Source organism: Saccopteryx leptura, chromosome 2, assembly GCF_036850995.1.
Source record: "Saccopteryx leptura isolate mSacLep1 chromosome 2, mSacLep1_pri_phased_curated, whole genome shotgun sequence".
NCBI classification, from domain to species: domain Eukaryota; kingdom Metazoa; phylum Chordata; class Mammalia; order Chiroptera; family Emballonuridae; genus Saccopteryx; species Saccopteryx leptura.
This window is the reverse complement of record NC_089504.1, coordinates 228,097,511-228,116,800: the sequence shown is the minus strand read 5'-3', so window position 1 is coordinate 228,116,800 and position 19,290 is coordinate 228,097,511. Positions and strand designations below refer to the sequence as shown.

Below are 19,290 nucleotides of genomic sequence, written 5' to 3'. Positions count from 1 at the left end.
GGGTGGGCTGATGTTTCCAGGGGAGTTTTTCCTGTCAGTGACTTTGGAAAACAACCCGGAGGGTGGGGAGACGAGGTCAAGAAGAGAGAAGATATTGCCAACATGACAAAATCAATCTTTCTCATTAAAAGAATGACCCTGATGGATCATTGCCTCAGAGTGTTCTGCGTAGCGGGGGTGTGCTGGGGAGACACTGCACAGATGGAGCTGGTCTCGGGGACCAGGGAAAGCTCTGAGACGGAGACCAGACGACCAGACGGCCCTGGCCAGGCCCGCTTCCCAGGGGTAATGAGCGTCAGATGCTGTGCACAGAGCTGAAGGCTGAGGCGGAGAAAACAGCAGTTCCCTTAAGGGTGATACATATTTAAAGCTGAGAGCTTAAAATGAGGTTTTTATGTTAAAATTGTTTTTGTCATTGTTCTTGGAGCCAGAGTGACTTCTGGTAAGAGACATCAACCTGGTTTGCAAACACCACGTGGGAGTCAAGGAAAGCCGTTCTGAACTTAAGTATATGGATTGTCACAAAGTCTTTATAGTCAAAGAAGCCTTTATATTTTAGACTTGTCATATAAGGAGGTGTTATGTTTAAGGCACTTTGGGTAGAAGCAAGGACTGTTTCTGTGGAACATGGAAATAGGTAGCACAGCTGTAGATAACTTCTTTTTTTCTGTTTGTTTTATGCTGTGTGAGATTCTGAATTATAAAACATGTCTGTACGAGAGCCGTTTCCCCATGAATTCCCCTGAAGATCAAGAGACGTGACATCAAAATGATTTGCGGGTCTTCCTGCAGGGTCCCCTCAATGATCACTTTCTTCTTGGCTGCAGACCCATTTAGGCTTGGACCTGGGGCATTTCTGCTTTGTGGGAGGAGCAGTTCTTGCCTCTGTGTCTTTGTCATTGTTCATGAGACGGCCCGCGGCAGAGTGTTCCTCCATTCCCACTGGACCATTCCAGGAGTGGTCCTGTTGGCTCTTGACAAATAGTGACAAAAGTGAAGTTTGATTTTTCAATATATTCTATCTCATCTGCAGTCAGCAACCCTGCTTCATGGTTAGTTCTCTCATGTTCTTATTCATTATGCTAATATTATTTATGCATTGTTATATTTTATTTTATGGTCTTGTTTATTAAGAGTAACATTTTGACATGAGTAATATAAGTATGTCCATCCATGGTTTTCATAACTGAAACAATATTACTACTATTTACAATAGTTTGTTTATGTAATGAACATTGTTCATTATAAAAGGGGATCTGGGGATAGCAGCAGATGGGGTGACACACCGGGTATAGGGACTTTCAGTGGTGGCCCTGACCTGACGGGTCTCATCAGCCACTTGGCCTGAGTGGCCTTGCCTTGAGCTCAGAATGGGCATCTCTGAGGTCTCCTTTCTGGATTCTTTCCTTGTTACATTACACGCCTGATGAGGACCACATGCAGAAGGAAGCACAGTGCAGAATGGTGCCGCCTAGAACAGTGTCGGCAGCGCATGGGAGAGAAGATGAGGCTGAGAGCCGAGGGACCCAGGCTCTTCTTGTGCTTAATGATTTGGGCAAATCACTTTGCCTATCTGGACAGTGCCATCTTTATCTGTAAAATGATGATGATAATGACCATGACAGTGATGATGGTGATGATAATGATAGTGATGGTGAAGATGGTGATGAGAATGGTGATAATGGTGATGATGATGGTGGTGGTGATGATGATTGTAATTTCTATTGATTTACATATGATTACGTTACTATTGACAAATTATTTACTCAGTGCCTAATATGAGATGGGATTCTGCATAAGAACTGAACTCACAATACAGAAAATCCTGATGGCCCCTGCTCCCCATGAGCCAATGACCTAGAGGAGGGAGCAGAAAGTAGCCATGTAAGCAAACAAATAAATGCATCACTACTTGTGATCAATGCTATGAAGACAGTGCAGAGTGTTTATTACTAAAAAATGATTATTTCAGTGTGTCTTACCCAATTACAGAAACTTTCAAGGTTCTTCCTAGGGTTTATCTCGGGTGTCCAGAACCTAGAGCTCTAACTGGAACTTACAGAGCAGAAAATATATATTTATTGAACTGAGCGGTACTCATTTACTTTGAGATTGAGGTCGATTTTTTAAAACTCCATTAACATTATGACCACAAAGCCCCAATTTTTATAACAAGCTTATATTTTAAACACTCTGCTTCTATAAATATATTACCACACTATAGGTCTTAAGGATTTGTTTGGAAATTGGCCATCACTCGTATAGCTTTTATTCAAAGAGTCCTTCAAGTCTCAAGCCCATGAGCAGAAACTCTCAGTCATCAGCATGAGTGTTTTGAAGAGAGAGTAGCTACAAGGGATATACCCCTTGAAAAGTTTTGATTCGGGTGTCAAAAGTATACTAGTTTACTTAGCCTGGTAAAGGCCTGTGTGGTCTTCCAAGCACAGGTGTGAAGGCTTACACCTTTTATAGCTGGAGGAAAGAAAGGGGGCTCTCTAGTGGAGAAAATTCTATCTATTTATATGTAGAGTTCTCACTGTTGTCTCACTCTCTCTCCCCAAATGTTTGTGAGCAGTAAGAAAAGAATCCAGGGTTCCATCTGTTATTTTTTGTTTATTTATAGTCTTTGCAGCTTGGGAGAGAATTTAGAGCAGTTTAAAGGAATATACAAAATGCTGCCAAGTTACATGCATTGGAAGAGAATGAAGAAATGGGGCACAATACAAGGCTGGGGACCTGTGACTGGCTTGCTGTCAGCACCTGTGAGAAAACATACTGAGCATCAACCCAATTTACAGTTCCATTAAGATTAAAAAATGTTACGAATACTAGCAAAAAGGTATTGGGTACTGACTCCATTCCAGGCATCATCGGCACCTTTGGAAAGTGCACGAATTTAATCCTGATGACGCTACCTGGTGACTTTGGTACTGACGCTGTTCTTTTTTATAGGAGAACCAGTATTGCTGACACCGAAACGAGAAAGGACGTTGTTGAGAGGATTGTTATTGCAATGACGCTGTATAATTTAATGAGCACTGTTCCTTGCAACATCCAAGCAGTGGACACGGCCGTGAGTGTTGCCTCTGTCTTTTGTGGCATGGCCTGGTCTCGTAGCCTCACGCTGCTCTCAGAACGATTCTGCAGGACAGCTGGTGCACAACACATGGCTCTGTGGCTGTGGCTTCACTCGGGTGGATTTGGGAGCACCTAGAAGAATACAGTATTTGAGTATCATGTAGGCAATTCTTTAAAAATGTTACTTCTTCTCATTAAGTGACAGGTAGAAGTCGGAAGTGTTGACTTTGAGATGGTTTCATATTTTGGGTTAGAAACTGTAGATGAGATGTCAGTGTCCAAGTCTGGCAGCCTTGACCTGGAAGCTGACTGGCAAACCTTTGCTGATAAATGTCCGCACCAAAGGTATGCACAAAGGCATATCAGTTAGGTACTGCTCTGCTCAGCTGTGTAACAAATACATCCCTGAGCTGCTGCGGTTGTGATTTGTCCCCATGGAAGGTCTGGTTTTGTCAGATAGCTATTTCATCTAGCAGGAATACCACCAGAGCAAATAGCCTCCGAGGTCAACGCAGCATTATGAGCAATTTCTGCACAGGAACACCTGCTCTTACCTGCCCCTCAGGTGGAGTTGGCACGTGTTTCTGCTCATGTTCCACTGACCAGAATGTCATCTGACATTCCTTAGATGACAGGTTTGGGAACATGGAGAAGCACGTGGACCAGCTGTGACCCACAGGAAGTGTTTCCTCTGTTTCTCCTGGGCATTCACGCCCTCTGGTCTTTCCTCTTTCTCCTTCCCCCTTCTGAACTCTGGTTGCATTTCAGCACCTCCTCATGATTCCTGGTCCCTCTCCAAGCCCTGGCTCTGGTTGGAGGTGGTGGCAGTTAGGTAGGAGAAGAGGCAGAAAGGAGGGAAGGGAGGGGGTGGGTGGGACGGACACCCTCCCCTGCTGGTTCCCATCTCCATGCCTCCCAGCCCTGCTCTGGCTCCCTGGGAAGGAGATTAAATTGAGAATCCTAGTCTGCTGGCCCCGCTGCTATTTCTCCTCCTTCCCATTCCTTTCTTTTATCTCTAGTTAATACATGCTTGTCCTATCACCACGTGTTAGCACAGTCTGTGAGCCCATCACCAACTGCTGCTGGGTGCCCAGGAGGGCACAGTGTCTGGCACCCCAGGGCCTCTCGGCTTGCAGTGAACACCCAGAGCTGTGGAGGGATGGAGATAGAAATACCATTTTAAAAACCAAGTGAACAAATGAGTGACACACTGATGGACACCTCGTGTGAAGACAGGACTTCTTGTCTGTGACAAGTTTGAAGGCCAGCGAGGAGAGACAGAGGGCGGTGCTGGGGTTGGGGCCCTCTCCCTTCCCATTATGTCGGGTCTCCTGCTCACCACTGCCCTCACCCTTTCCCTGCCCACCTGTCACCCACAGCACTGACCCTGCTCTCACTCCTGTTCTCAGCCTGCTGGCACCTGAGTGTGGGACTGTGAGCCGATCCCACTGTTGTCATGGAAACACTACAAATGAAGTGAGAGGATACTGTCTTACTATGTGTCCAGTGCTGTGGTAGGGTATGTTAGGAGTTCCACCCGGTTTCGTAGCATGATCTGGAGAACTTGTTGCCATCAGTAACATCATTTGCCTAGCAGGGAGGACATAGGGAGTGATGAGATCTCAGCGCAGTGCCCGACTTCCATGATCTTGGAGGCTCGTCCCAGCTACAGCCCCTGTAGTTGTGCTGGAGCAGACATGTGCTCCAGGTGTTAAACGAGCAATTTCCAAGGGAACCTTTGGCATGTGAGTCAGTGGCTGAGAGAGAGCTTCCGGTGATATAGCAAGTCCTGGTTCCTTCAGTTTCTCCTCATTCTAAGTGTTCACTTAGACATTATTCTCTGATTTTTTTTTTCCTGCTTTTCCATACAGAATTCTTTCTTAATCCCAAATTGCTTCTTTTCAATTTTAAGTAGTTCTGAATCTTTGTGGCTATTTCATTAAGTGAAATAAACATGTCCTCGACTAGGTGGGATGTACTTTCAAGTCACGATGGGGGAATATTCTGTCAATTTGCTTCTGAGTCTCGGCAATCATGCATGTTAAAGTACTTAACGGGTTCTCCTCTAGGGGAATGAGAAGTGTGGTTAATTTTTTATCACCTCCCTAAAAAGACCATTCCTAATGGAGGCGTCACCAGAATTAATCTCAGACAGACATCATCAGTAACCTGTGAGGGTGTCACGTGAGTTTCCCACCACATTTGGTCAAGAGGTGCTTTTTTCCTGAAGACAGTTCACATTTGCACTCAGTTGATTTTGTGCTTCCTGCTGCACATTTTGGTTCTTAAAAAGCAAAACAAGCTTGTAGACAACCAGGGCGTAATGACATCGGTTAGAATTAGACTCTGGAGGTCATTAAAGTCTCCCTGCTCCCTTCCAGGTGGATGAGGATTCACTTTAAAATTTCATCCACTCAATGCTGGAAACTTACAGTCTCCTCTGGTAATTATTAATAATTGTGACACTGAATAACATTTTGTCAGGGTTTTATTTTTTTTCTCAGAAACGATAGAACTGAAATGTCTCTTGTCATGTTTCACTTCTCAAACTTAAAGAAAAAATATAAACAATTGGTTACAATTTTTCATGAAGTCATGAGTTTGTAGTAAAATCATGAGTTTAAACTTGAGTCTTTTATTAAACTCATCAAACTAAGGTTGCCTATTGTTGATTTTTCATCAATTTATTTTTTATTTTTTTATTTTAGTGGGAGGGGGGAAGCAGAGACAGACTGCATGCACACCGACTGGGATCCACCCGGCAAGCTCACTAGGGTTCAATGCTTTGCCCACTTAAGGCCCTTGATCCGTTGCAACTGGAGCCATTTTTTTTTTTTTTTTTAAATAAATTTTTATTAATGGTAATGGGATGACATTAATAAATCAGGGTACATATATTCAAAGAAAACATGTCTAGGTTATTTTGTCATTAAATTATGTTGCATACCCCTCGCCCAAAGTCAGATTGTCCTTCGCCACCCTCTATCTAGTTCTCTGTGCCCCTCCCCCTCCCCCTAACTCTCCCCCTGTCCTCCCTCCCCCCACCCCTGGTAACCACCACACTCTTGTCCATGTCTCTTAGTCTCATTTTTATGTTCCACCAATGTATGGAATCATGTAGTTCTTGTTTTTTTCTGATTTACTTATTTCACTCCTTATAATGTTATCAAGATCCCACCATTTTGCTGTAAATGATCTGATGTCATCGTTTCTTATGGCTGAGTAGTATTCCATAGTGTATATGTGCCACATCTTCTTTATCCAGTCTTCTATTGAAGGGCTTTTTGGTTGTTTCCATGTCTTGGCCACTGTGAACAGTGCTGCAATGAACATGGGGCTACATGTGTCTTCACGTATCAATGTTTCTGAGGTTTTGGGGTATATACCCAGTAGAGGGATTGCTGGGTCATAAGGTAGTTCTATTTGCAGTTTTTTGAGGAACCACCATACTTTCCTCCATAATGGTTGTACTACCTTACAGTCCCACCAACAGTGAATGAGGGTTCCTTTTTTGGAGCCATTTTTTAATGCCTGAGGTGGAGGCCATGGAGCCACCTCAGCACCCGGGGCCCACGCGCTCTAATCAAGCCATGTCTGCAGGATGGGAGGAGAAAAGAGAGAGGGAGGGGTGGAGAAGCAGATGGGCGTTCTTCTCCTGTGTGCCCTGACTGGGAATTGAACTCAGGACTTACACACATAGGGCCAATGCTCTGCCACTGAGCCAACTGGCCAGGGCCATCTTTTTTTTCTTTTGTGAAAAACACAACTGAAAGTTTTTTTTTTAATCTAGAAATTAAATTTAATGGGATGACCTTGATCAATAAGAGTATATAGGTTTCAGGTTAACATTTCTATAGCATTTGAACTGTTTGTTGATTATGTTGTATACCCACCACCCAAAGTCAAATCATTTTCCATCACTTTATATGTGTCCTTCTTTACTCCCCTCCCCCAACCCCTCCCCCTGATAACTACTGCACTTTTATCCATGCCCATGAAATTTCTTTAAAATGATCCTTTATCACTTCTTCATCTTTTATTAATTTAATTTAATTTAATTTAATTTAGAGGGATAGCATTAGTTCACAAAACCCTACAGGTTTTTACTGCACAGCTCAACACACCACCATGTGTCCCCCACACTGTGCACCCATTGCCCCAAGGAAAGTCCCCTCTGTCCCCATTCCCTCCTCCCTTTGCTCACCTCCCCCTCCCCTGCCCCCTTTTCCACTGACCATCACCACACTGTTGACCGTGTTTGTGTGTCATGTATGAAAGGGCCATATCTAAACATATGATAAATCTCTTTGATATTATAAATATTTATACACTAGTTGGGACAGTTCTTGTTTGAGGAGGTGAATGTGGAATTTTGATGAAGGCAGTGTTAGAATGGAGTCCTAGGTGAGGGAGAGGACGGTTAAAGGTGGGGTGGGGGTAGAGTCATTGGCCCAGCGGGGAGATAAGAAGTAACTAACTGCCTTGACTTGGGGTGGTGAACACACAATGCAACATCCAGATGATATATCATGGAATTGTGCACTTGCGTCCTGTATGATTTTACTAACCAATGTCATCTCAATAAATTCAATAAAAAATAAAGAAAAAAGAGGTAACTAGACCACAGGAGCTAAGGCGAGGCACTGAGGCGAATCCCATGGTCATCGTTGTCAGGATAGGGAGGGGCGTGGAGTGTGAGCAGGGACAGGAGGTAGCAGGCATAGGAGCAGGCAGTGCTGCTGAGTGTCTCTCCCCTCTGTGTGAGAAGGGAGAGGCACCTCAAGCAGGAGCTCCCAGGAATCTCTGATGAGCTGAACTGATGTGCGGGGCTCAGGGTAGCTATTAGTAGGTTGCAGGCAGAGTGTGGTAAGACCTGACCCCTGGCCCTTAATCAGTCAGAGGATGGTTTCTGTGTGCAGCTCTCCTGGGGGAATGCTAGGGAAACTGTGTCCAGGCCGGACACTGACTCCTGGGGCCCACATGTTGCTTCCTGGCGACAGACATCACATTCCCACACATGTGCAGTTTGTTAATTAAAGAAATGACAGCGAGACCTGTGTTGTCCTTTGTGGTCTGTTTTCCAGACCACAGCAAATATCTGAGTAGAACTCGGTTTACCTGCAAAAGTTTGGAAGAAGCTGAGTTGGAATATTACTCTTTCATTGCAGGATTTGATGGGCACAAGGCATAATGTGGGCCATCTCCTACCTGAGCCCACAGCATATTCACAGACACTGTGTGAGGTTCTGCTGCAGGGACAGAACACCGGGTTTATGGATAATTAATGGGCATCATTGGTTTGCCAGCATATTAAGAAATATGAAATTATGATTTCCCCTCACCAGCCTTTTAGCCCCAATATTTGGCAACACTGAGGACATGGTGGGGAACCCTTCCTAAGTTACACAAATGTCTGACCACAGTGCTTTACACATGAAACTGACATAATATTGTCAATTGTAACAGAAAAATTAAAAGATTTTATTAAAAAATAAACAAATGAAGAAAGAATAATCAGACCCTCCACCTTCCATATTTTCAAATCCATTACTCACTTGGCATAAATGTGACATGTGCCACAAGTCCGCATACCCGTGACCTGGAGATGCTGGCAGCTCCGTGGAGGAGGTCGTAGGAGAAAGACCTTCTGAGTACACAGGTGATAGAGGCTTTTTATAGAGACACATAAACGTGTCATGGGAACAGACAGGATTGATGCCCAGTGAAGTTTGGTCAGCCCAGACTGTTTGTCAGCAGTAGAGAAGTTTGGTCAGCCCAGACTGGTTGTCAGCAGTAGAGAAGTTTGGTCAGCCCAGACTGGTTGTCAGCAGTGGTGAGGAGTACAAGAAGTAGGTGGAGGATTTAGGGACAGAACATGACAAACAATGAAAATGGAAGGTCCAGTGTTTGGTCGAGAAGGGTGAACAGAGGGGCTCACTACCTGGCCTCCAAGTTTGATGCAAGTGTGTCCTCTCTCCTGGGTCTCTGAAGACACAGCAGATGTGGAATCATGGTGGAAATGCTGTCACCAGACCTAACACATGGACCCGGGGCAGGACCACAGAGCAGTCGGGACAGAGACAAGGGGTGGAGGCCATGTGCTGTGGGCAGCTCCGACTCCAGCTTCATGCTGCAGTGCCCACACCACTGACCCTCCCTTTGCCTCTTTATGACCACTGTGGTCCTTTGCAGAAGTGTTAGCAGGAAGCGCCCAACACAGGCATTGCAGGGGAGGCGGGGGCAGTGCAGCGGCCATGGACTAGTCAACAAGGAGGAATTTATACAAGTCTCATCCTCACACAAGAGAGGAGAAAGGTCGTCAGTGTCCAGCTTTGTTGTCATTGGCTTTTTTCTTTGCTCTGCTCCTGTGGCTGCACCATTTGTACTGTGTCCTCAGAAAACTCAGGACTCTGTCTCATTTGTCAACGTTTCTGAAAATGGGAACATGGAGCCACATTTAGGTTTCTCTGCCCCTGCTGGGCTTCTGAGAGGAGGCTCTGCTGTCCATCCACTTGGGCCTCAGGAATGATGCCTGGCTAATAATGAGGGGACTGTCCTAATTAACAGCCTCCAGAAGCAATTATCTTAGCCCGTAGAGTGGGTGCCTTTGCTCTCATTCCAAGCAATGGGCAGATGGTGGTTCTGGGGGGTTCAGGCTGATTTTCTTTGGAGTTTCAGATTAAATGTTTATTAGAAATAAAGGGTTAGCTGTCACATGTCACCCCTGCCCTTACCTACTACCTCCATGCAGGGGTCAAGCACAGAAATGTCCCCTGAGACAGGAGAAGGTGCTGTGTGTGATGGTGGGTCTCTCTTTAATTACCTGGTTTATGGACTCATGAGACTGTTTTGTGCTGCCGACGTTCACTGTCCCAGCCCTTGGCCTCAGAGGATGTAAACGCTGTGCTCACAGGCATTGCTGCTCACTGGTCTCCTCCTCTGTGCTCATCTCTGCCCCCTGTCCATCTCCTCCTCCCTCCACTCGCTTTTTGTTCTGGTTGTTGTTGGCACTGCCTTGTAAGCCTCCAAGAAAGGTCTCATGCAGAAAGCAAGGTCAGTACATGGGGCATAACAGTATTTCTCCAACCCTGTTACCACTCCTGCCAAAGTTTAAGAGAAAAACCAAACACACACTGTACTTCCCCATGTATAAGACGCACCTTAATTTTGGGGCCTGAAATTCGAAAAAAAATTGTATTACATAAAGTTTTTGAACTCAAGTTTTATTCATCATAAAATTCATATAACTCCTTATCACTGTCAAAACTCCCATCCATTAGCTGGTCCTCGTCTGTGTCTGATGACGAATCACTGTCTTCAACACTGAGCACAAGAACAAGCATGAAAAAGTGGGAAATGCAAGTAAAAATTCTACAACCACTGTATAAGATGCACCCAGTTTTTAGACCCCCAAAAATTTTTAAAAGGGTGCATCTTATACATGGGGAACTATGATAAATCTGTTGACAGGCAGTTCTTCTAATGTACATGAGGTCTCTGTCTCACACCCTTATAAACAAGAGCATAAACAGATAAAATGAGCCAGCCTGCTTTTCAGGTAGGAGTGTGGTAGGTTGTAGAATAAATAAAATCAGATGACTTCACCAATCTTCTGGAATAAACTGGTTCTCTTTCCCCTCAGCCAGTGGCCTCGTGAGCGGTAGCCATCAGTTGGTAGGTCACTGGCTGCAAGGGCCAGCATTCTTGTCTCCAGAGACCCCCCTCTCACATTGACATCTGAGAAGAGAAATGTAACGGAAACTTCAAGCTAATCTAAGGAGGGTGACCTAGATTGGCAAAGTTCCTCCAGTGTGAAACCTTTAGAATTCTCACCCATGTCACGACATCATTTTGGAGTCCTGAGCGCTTGAAATTAGCAAGTGAGAGAGACTGATTAAAGAAGTGGACCCACTGCCTGGCGGGGTGTCTTTGGGCTCTTTATTCTGATAGGTAGTTTTAAGTATTTATTATCACACTCTACAGTCCGTGGGCTAATGGGCTGTAGTCATTTTTTTTTTTTTGTATTTTTCTGAAGTTGGAAACGGGGAGGCAGTCAGACAGACTCCTGCATGCGCCCAACTGGGACCTACCCAGCATGCCCACCAGGGGGCGATGCTCTGCCCATCCGGGGCGTCGCTCTGTTGCGACCAGAGCCATTCTAGCACCTGAGGCAGAGGCCACAGAGCCATCCTCAGTGCCCGGGCCAACTTTGCTCCACTGGAGCCTTGGCTGCGGGAGGGGAAGAGAGAGACAGAGAGGAAGGAGGGGGGAGGGGTGGAGAAGCAGATGGGCGCTTCTGTGTGCCCTGGTCAGGAATCGAACCCAGGACTCCTGCACGCCAGGCTGACGCTCTACCACTGAGCCAACCGGCCAGGGCTGTAGTCATTTTTTAACTTGATCAAGTCTTGAGAGAACGAGGCCTGCTTGTGAGCTCTTACAGTTAAATCTTGGTTGGGAAGATGAGGACACTTTTGTTTCTTATCACAACTTTCTGACTGATAGTGTGAAAAATAGACCATTTTACTAAATAGAAATTACAGTGCCCCACACATAACATTACAAACAGAAGGTGTTACTTGCAAGTGACGGCTGTGACATCTGCCCTGAGCCTCACATTTCATTGCTTCCTCCTGTTGCCTTCCCCTGTTTGGGTTTCTCTCTCATTATAGACGAGCAGCTCCCGACGTCCATGGCTAGACCCTCCCCCGTCAGAATGAGAGTTCGAGTTCCAAGGCTGCTGCCTCCTTCTGTGATGCTGGGGCCTTCGGGTCTCCTTCCCTGTGACCTTGCTTCACGGTCACAACAGGCTGCTGGTGGGAATGACAGGCTGGGGTGCTCAGGGTGTGTGCTGTTCTCATCACTTGGTGGCCCTGACATTGACTCAGTACAGCTTCTGGTGTGACAGGTGGTGAACAAGTCCTGGTGACAACCTGGTACCGACCTTGATTTGTGGACCCAAGAGGATGAACAGGAAGGCAGACCGGGCCTCAGTGTGTTTGCTCAGATTGCACAAGGGCCGTTGTGGTCGGTGTTGTTAGTCCTTCACTCAGGACCACAGGCAGCTACAATGTCCCTGCTTCCCAGCTCTGAGGCCCGTGTGGGGCAGGCTCCGACGTGACTTGACTATCCTCCTTAGTGAGTGCTGCTGCTGCATCACAGGCACGGAGGGCTGGTGTTGTCAGCAAACTTTCTGTACTGGGTTGCTGGGGTCACCGGTCCTGCCTCAGACAGCTCGCTGGTCCTTGGCTTCGGGTCCCACTGTTCTGCTGGCTCTTAGGTTCGGTGGGCCTTTAGGAACAATGCCTCTTGCTAACCTACTTTGGCCCACCACACTCAGCTCCCATGTTTTCATAACTGTTGTCTTTAATACCTCACTGTGGGTGATGCAGCTCGCTGTCATCCAGAGACTTCCAGGTGATGCTCACCTGCATCTGGAGGTTCACAGAGAATTGTCAGGGGGCCAGCCCAGTCGTGGCGGCATCCCTGCCTTTTCTGTGGACACCCTCCTTGTCCTGGAGCTGTTCCAGGGTCCTGAAGAGAGTTATTCTAAGGGACACTCCTTGCTCCTAGTGAGCTTCCTACCCTACATTCCTCTCCCTCCCTAGTGATGGGATCTCCCCTCCCCCCACGCATAGGCACAGACTATCTCTCTAGGGTCCTGGCCCTTAAAGTCCAAGAGAGACCCAGCCAGGGACTCTCCTATTTTCCATTTAGGCCTCTTTAAAACCCCTGAGCTGAAGACTTTCTAATTGTGGGACTCACCATCTGCCTCCAGAACTTGTCTGCAAGAGACGAGGGTGTGAGACATATTCTGGGACCGTTCCAGCCCGTGTCTGAGGGGGGCTGTTGCCTCAACAAGAAACGATTCTCAGACACCAGTCAGGTGTCCTACAGCTCAACTCTGCTCTGACGCTGTCTCTCCAGGGATGGTTTCAGAATCCACAGGTGGAGAGCTCTGCCCTACACTGCTGTCCCCCACTTTAGATGCCAGTCACAGGTTCCGGTTGTCACCTGTGCTGCAGATAGGAGGTTCTCTCACCCCCTCTGTGGGTTCAGATCGGTTAATTTGCTAGAGGGGCTCCTAGAACTCAGAGAAACACATTACTCACTAGGTCACCTGTTTGTTATAAAGGAAATAGTTCAGGGACAGTTGGGTGGAGCGATGGCACAGGTGGGTGTGGGGAATGTGTGGGATGTCCTTGCTCCCTCAGAGGGCCCCGCTCCCTCAAATCTGCCACCTGGGAGCTCGCTGCACCTTGTTCTCTTGTGGACGCTTCATTACATAGACACAGTTGATGAAATCACTGGACATTGGTGGTTGATTTAACCTCTACCCCCTCCCATGAAGCAGAGATGGAACTGGAAGTTCCCTCCTTCTAACCTCCTGGTGGTTCTCCATGCACCGAGCTCCATCCTCTGGTTACTTAGAGGATTCCAGAAGTCACCTCATCAACACAACAAGAGACTATTGCTCCCATCATTTAGAAAATCCTCAGGGTTTTTAGGAGCTCTGTGCCAGAACCAGGGATAAAGACCAACTATATATATTTATTATAAATCACGGTGCTGCAGGGTGTGATTCCTAGCCAAAGTCCTGACCCTGGGGTCATGAGAACAGGGCTCTGATCAGCTGAGCCACCAGCCACAAGATAAACATATACATCCACTTGAATGTGTACACAGTCATCCCTCCGTATCTATGGTTTTGCTTCCTGCTGTCTCAGCTACTCATAGTCAACTGTGGCCCAAAAATATTAAATGAAAGATTCTAGAAATAAACAATTCGTAAGTTCTCAACTGTGGGCCTTTCTGAGTAGTCTGACGAAACCTCATGCTGTTCGGCTCTATCCCGCCCGGGACGTGAATCGTCTGTGTGTCCAGCGTCTCCACGCTCTGGACACTCCCTGCTGTTAGTCACTTGGTTGCCGGCTCAGTTATCAGACCCGCTGTCCTGATATCACAGAGTATGTGTTCAATTCATCCTTATTTTACTTAATAATGGTCCCAAAGACCAAGAGTGGTAATGCTGGCAGTTTGTAAAGCGCTTTATGTGAAGAAGTGTAAGTTCTTGACTTATAAGGAAGGAATGAGAATTGGACACAGAGGTGTCTGAGATCAATGACAGGCACGGATCTTGTACAGTTAGGTCTCAGTGCATGATAAAGGCTTAGTCAAGCCTGACCAGGCGGTGGCGCAGTGGATAGAGCATCGAACTGGGATGCCGAAGACCCAGGTTCGAGACCCCAAGGTCGCCAGCTTGAGTGCGGGTTCATCTGGTTTGAGCAAAAAGCTCACCAGCTTGGACCCAAGGTTGCTGGCTTGAGCAAGGGGTTACTCAGTCTGCTGAAGGCTCACGGTCAAGGCACATATGAGAAAGCAATCATTGAACAACTAAGGTGTCACAATGGAAAAATGATTGATGCTTCTAATCTCTCTGTTCCTGTCTGTCTGTCCCTATCTATCCTTCTCTCTGACTCTGTAAAAACAACAACAAAACTTAGTCAAGACGGGAAGGCACTGCATTTGTGGTAGATGACAGACAGAGCACGTGTTCAGCTGATGGCAGCCTGCTGCACCGGAAAGCACAGAGCCTGTATGACGACTTCAGCAGGGACCTGAGACAGTGACCAAAATCCTGACTGCATGTGTGGGCTGGTTACACAGATGCAGGACTAGGTGTGAACTGAAAAATATACAAGTTACTGGAGAGAATGCATCTGCCAGTGAAGAAGCTGCCGCCCCACTCCTGGCAGAGCAGGGTAGGTCCCATTCCTGGTTCCAGGCATCTGCTGGGGCTCCTGGAATGTCCCCCTTGGAGAAGGAGGATGACAGGGTGTGTGTTTCGTGGGGGCACGTACACTGTAGTTTGCAGAGAACTGGACTGCAAAAGCAAATGCTGGCAATGACTAATGTAACCAGAATGATAAGTGGCTCTTCGTTCTGTTTGCTGATAATATAAAATTCTCTTTTCTGGAGCAGAGACTGTGCCTCTGAGCAGAGAGGAGCTGTGAATCACTAGTTTCCTTCTATGCCACACAAATGAGAGACCATGCAAATGATCCCCAAGGAAGAAATGTCCCAGGCCCCATGTGCTGGTTTCACAGCAGCTGCCACAGAACACGTGGTCCAATTCGGGGCGGACCCCCCACCCCACATGCCAGCCTTGAGGGCTCCTTTCCTGTGAGGAGCCCGCCATCTGCCTTAGAGTCCTGTGAGATGATTTAATGCAATTTCAACAAATTTCAAATCTCTTTGCTGCTTCTGTTAGGAGCTCCTTGGGAAGTTTGAAATACCCTGTTGGGAAGCATGATAATAGGTATAAATGTATGCATTATAGTCTGGGTGTCTTTCCATCCTCTTTGGTGGTACTATCAGCAGGTAATCTATTTTTTTTTTTAAAATAAAAAAATGTGTCTCACAGTCCTTCATTTTTTTTCTTTTGGTGGAGCCTTTTAATTGTGTCATTGTGAGACCTCCTTTCCCAAATACACACCAAGACCGAACGCATTAGCAGTTTTCCTCATCACTAGAATCTATGCCCCCACCCCCTGCAATGCCACCTAGCTGGGACTCTGTGTCATTCAGTGAGCATTCCTCACATCAGTCCTCCGTCACAATAAAATGTGTGGCCCTGGCCAGGTAGCTCAGTTGGTTGAAGCATTGTCCTAATACGCCAAGGTTGGACACATACAGGAGGCAACTAATGAATGCATAAATAAGTGAAACAACAAATTGATGTTTCTGTCTGTCTCTCCCCCTTCTTTACTCTCTAAAATTAAAAAAAAAAAGAAGAGGAAAATATGTAGACAAGTTAATGGGCAATTTACTTTTTGTTTGCAAAAACAGTTCATTTCCCCAGCACAGGACTGTGTCATCGCTGGGACCAGCAGGGTGGGAAGGTGAGGGCCGCTTGCTTTGTGCTGATTTAAGCGTGAAAATGGTGGTGAACTTCTCTCAGCTGGGAAGGTAAAGGTTTCCTGCAAATGCTACCGAAACACTTTCAGTAAGTACTGTTATGGGAAAATGTCCACTGCCATCCAGTCAAATAGTATTTAACTAGAGACAAAATAAAAATGGTTGTAAAAGCCGATTCCAGTGGACAGCAGAAAACAGTTCAAAATGCTTGATATTAATAATAATGAAGGACTCACTCACTGAGCTCTGTGATTCACTCAAAGAGACCACAACAAACTAAAAATAGTTTAAAGTAGAAATTGGGTTTCTTGGCAGTGTGCTCACTCTTGTGAAAGAATGTTTTCACAGCAGGGAACCATGAGGCAGGGAGAACCGTTTGGGATTGAGCAGTCCGCACGGTGGCTCTGTTTAATCACAATAATGAGTCCCATCCTTGGCCAACACGTGGCTGATCACCCTCCAGCTATCTCCACTTGGTTGGGCAGCATGTGGGGTTGCTCCAAGCTGCAAATGTAGCAACAGAGGAACAATCCAGCTGATTTAATCCCAAATACCAACAGCGACAGAAAGTGGGTGGTTTCATGTCTTGTGAAAGGCAGAGATGACGCTGTATTTTTCTGTTATCACATATACATGCTACATCTAACACTTACTAGAGGATAGTGTTCAGATGAATTCTGCAGGGAGAGTCCTTATGAACTGTGTATTAAACTGTGTAGAAACTTCTGGGAGGGAACTGTTTATGGTCTATTGTGCAGGGGCATCAATGAGGTAAATTTCAATTCCTCCCACCCTTCCAGAAAAACACACACACTGACATCTGGTGACCAGTAAACCAAAACCAAGTCCCAAATATCTCACAGGAAACATCACATGACTTTTTTTTTTCCCCAGTGAGGAGGGGAGGCAGAGACAGATCCCACAAGCTTCTAGACCAGGATCCACTCAGCAAACCCAGTAGGGGTCTGTGCTCTGCCCATTTGAAGCGTTGCTTCATTGCTCATCAACCAAGCTCTTCTTAGGGCCTGAGGCAGAGGTCATGGAGCCATCCTCAGTGCCTGGGGCCAATTTTCTCCAATTGAGCCATGGCTGCAGGAGGGGAAGAGAGAGAGAATGAGAGAAAGAGAAGGGGAAGGAGAGTGGGGTGGAGAAGCAGTTGGTTGCTTCTCCTGTGTGCCTTGACTGAGAGTCAAACCCAGGACATCCACATGCCAGGCTGATGCTCTACCACTGAGCAAACTGGCCAGGGCTGCATGACTTTCATCAAAGACCCAAGCAGCGATATTGACAGGAGTGGTGTTCAGTGGTCATTGTGAGCTCAGGACTGGCAGCTAGTCCTCATGGGCAGGTCCCGCCTCCTGTCTCACAGCCCAGAAAGCACTTTCCTCAGGCAGGTGCATTAAAGGAACATGGAACTACTGCAGGATGCACATGCATAGCCCTCCATGCTTGGAGATGTACCTCAAAGGGAGCTTGGCATTTCCATGGGGGGGGGGACATCAGATTCTCTTGGGGTGAAGCTCCTGGGCTCTGGTAGGAATGTAGGCGAGCTCTTCAGGCTGGGCACACGAGACTCTGTGACTGTCAGCTATGATGATGTCATCCTACCCAAGGGGCCAGTTACCCAGGGTGCCGTGCAGCTTCAGTGCCACACTCACAGTCCACGTGTGGGTCCCTGGCAGTGACTTTCAGTGTTGGATTCATTAATATGTATGCATTATTGTTGTGTTTATATATATCTTCTGATTTAAAAAAAATTTAATATTAATACATTGTGTGGCCCCTACAGGTTTCATGTGCCCTAGCACAGTGTGTTCTGTCTTGATGATGAGCCCTGGGACCGGGTTGGGGCTGGGAGAGAGAGTCAGGCCAGGAGGACAGTCCTGGGCTCAGAACCTAGGCTCTGGGTTCAATTCCAGACTCTGCCATTAACCAACTTAGTGACTTTGCACCATTTATTTAATCTCTCTACATTTCACTTTCCTACTTTATAAACTAATCACACATAGTCATAGGGCTGCTTGTAAGGATTACAATGAGTCTTATTCCTACAAAGCACTTGGTGTCATTCTGGTACATGGTGAACACAGTACAGATGAGCTGTTTTACTTTTAGTTCACATCTTGGTACGTTTTCCCATTGGTGTTTCCTTGCCACTTCCACTGTTCTGCGTTTCAGGTAACTTCTGTCTGTCTGTGGATTAGGAGTCGTGGCCAAGATGTTCCATTTACCCTAGCAATGGTTCTTATCACTATTCTGGAGTTTTGGAAGCTGTGATGGTTTGTTCTAGAGCTCATGGTGTTTACACATATCTCTGGGGGCCTCACCCTCCCTTTATTCCCAGGGTTCATATGAAAAACAAAAACCAGAGATAATTAAATTAGAAACTTAATTCAAGCAGTTCCACCCTTCCTGTCACGCGGCCCCAGGTCCTGGTTTATCAAAGCTGCAGGGATGCTGGTAGATCAGTGAGGATTTCACAAGTTTGTCACTGCTGTGACCATGTGACTGTCAGCGTCCACACACCACATTGGTTTAGACTTTCTCTTCTGGTTTCTCCCCATCCTGTGCTGTCACTCATCTCTAGATGGCCCCTTGCTACTGTGTGTGTCAAGGACTTGGCTGAGCTCTCCTGTCCTCTCCCCACATAAACTTTCTCCTGAGGTCTCACTTGCTCTGATGCTCACAGTTCCGGGAACTTCATCTGCAGTCCTGACCACTCGCTGGAGCCCCTACTACTCAGCACCTTCCTTCAGAAGGTTTCTGAGTGCCCAACATCTAACCCTCCTCTGCTCCCCCTTCAGAAAGTTCATCTTCCCAGTTCTTTCTGTCTCAAGAAAAGGTAATTGAGGCCCTGGCCGGTTGGCTCAGTGGTAGAGCGTCGGCCTGATATGCAGAAGTCCTGGGTTTGATTCCCAGCCAGGGCACACAGGAGACGCGCCCATCTGCTTCTCCACCCCTCCCCCTCTCCTTCCTCTCTGTCTCTCTCTTCCCCTCCCGCAGCCGAGGCTCCATTGGAGCAAGGTTGGCCCGGGGGGTTAAGGATGGCTCTGAGGCCTCTGCCTCAGGCGCTAGAATGACTCTGGATGCAACAGAGCGATGCCCCAGATGGGCAGAGCATCGCCCCCTGGTGGGCATGCCGGGTGGATTCTGGTCTGGCGCATGCGGGAGTCTGTCTGACTGCCTCCCCGTTTCCAGCTTCAGAAAAAAAAAAAAAAGAAAAAGAAAAGAAAAGGCAATTGTGATCCTCCCACTTGTCTGACAATTGAGCGTTGCCCTCTCCTTCATCCCACAGCC

General features: G+C 46.8%; 1 non-coding gene across 1 annotated transcript; it reads left to right on the top strand.

The window, feature by feature from the left end:
* The first annotated feature begins 18,844 nt into the window (after positions 1–18,844).
* TRNAI-GAU (transfer RNA isoleucine (anticodon GAU)) lies at positions 18,845–18,920 on the top strand. Its single transcript has one exon. It is a non-coding gene; the product is annotated as a tRNA-Ile (tRNA).
* The last annotated feature ends 370 nt before the right edge of the window (positions 18,921–19,290 follow it).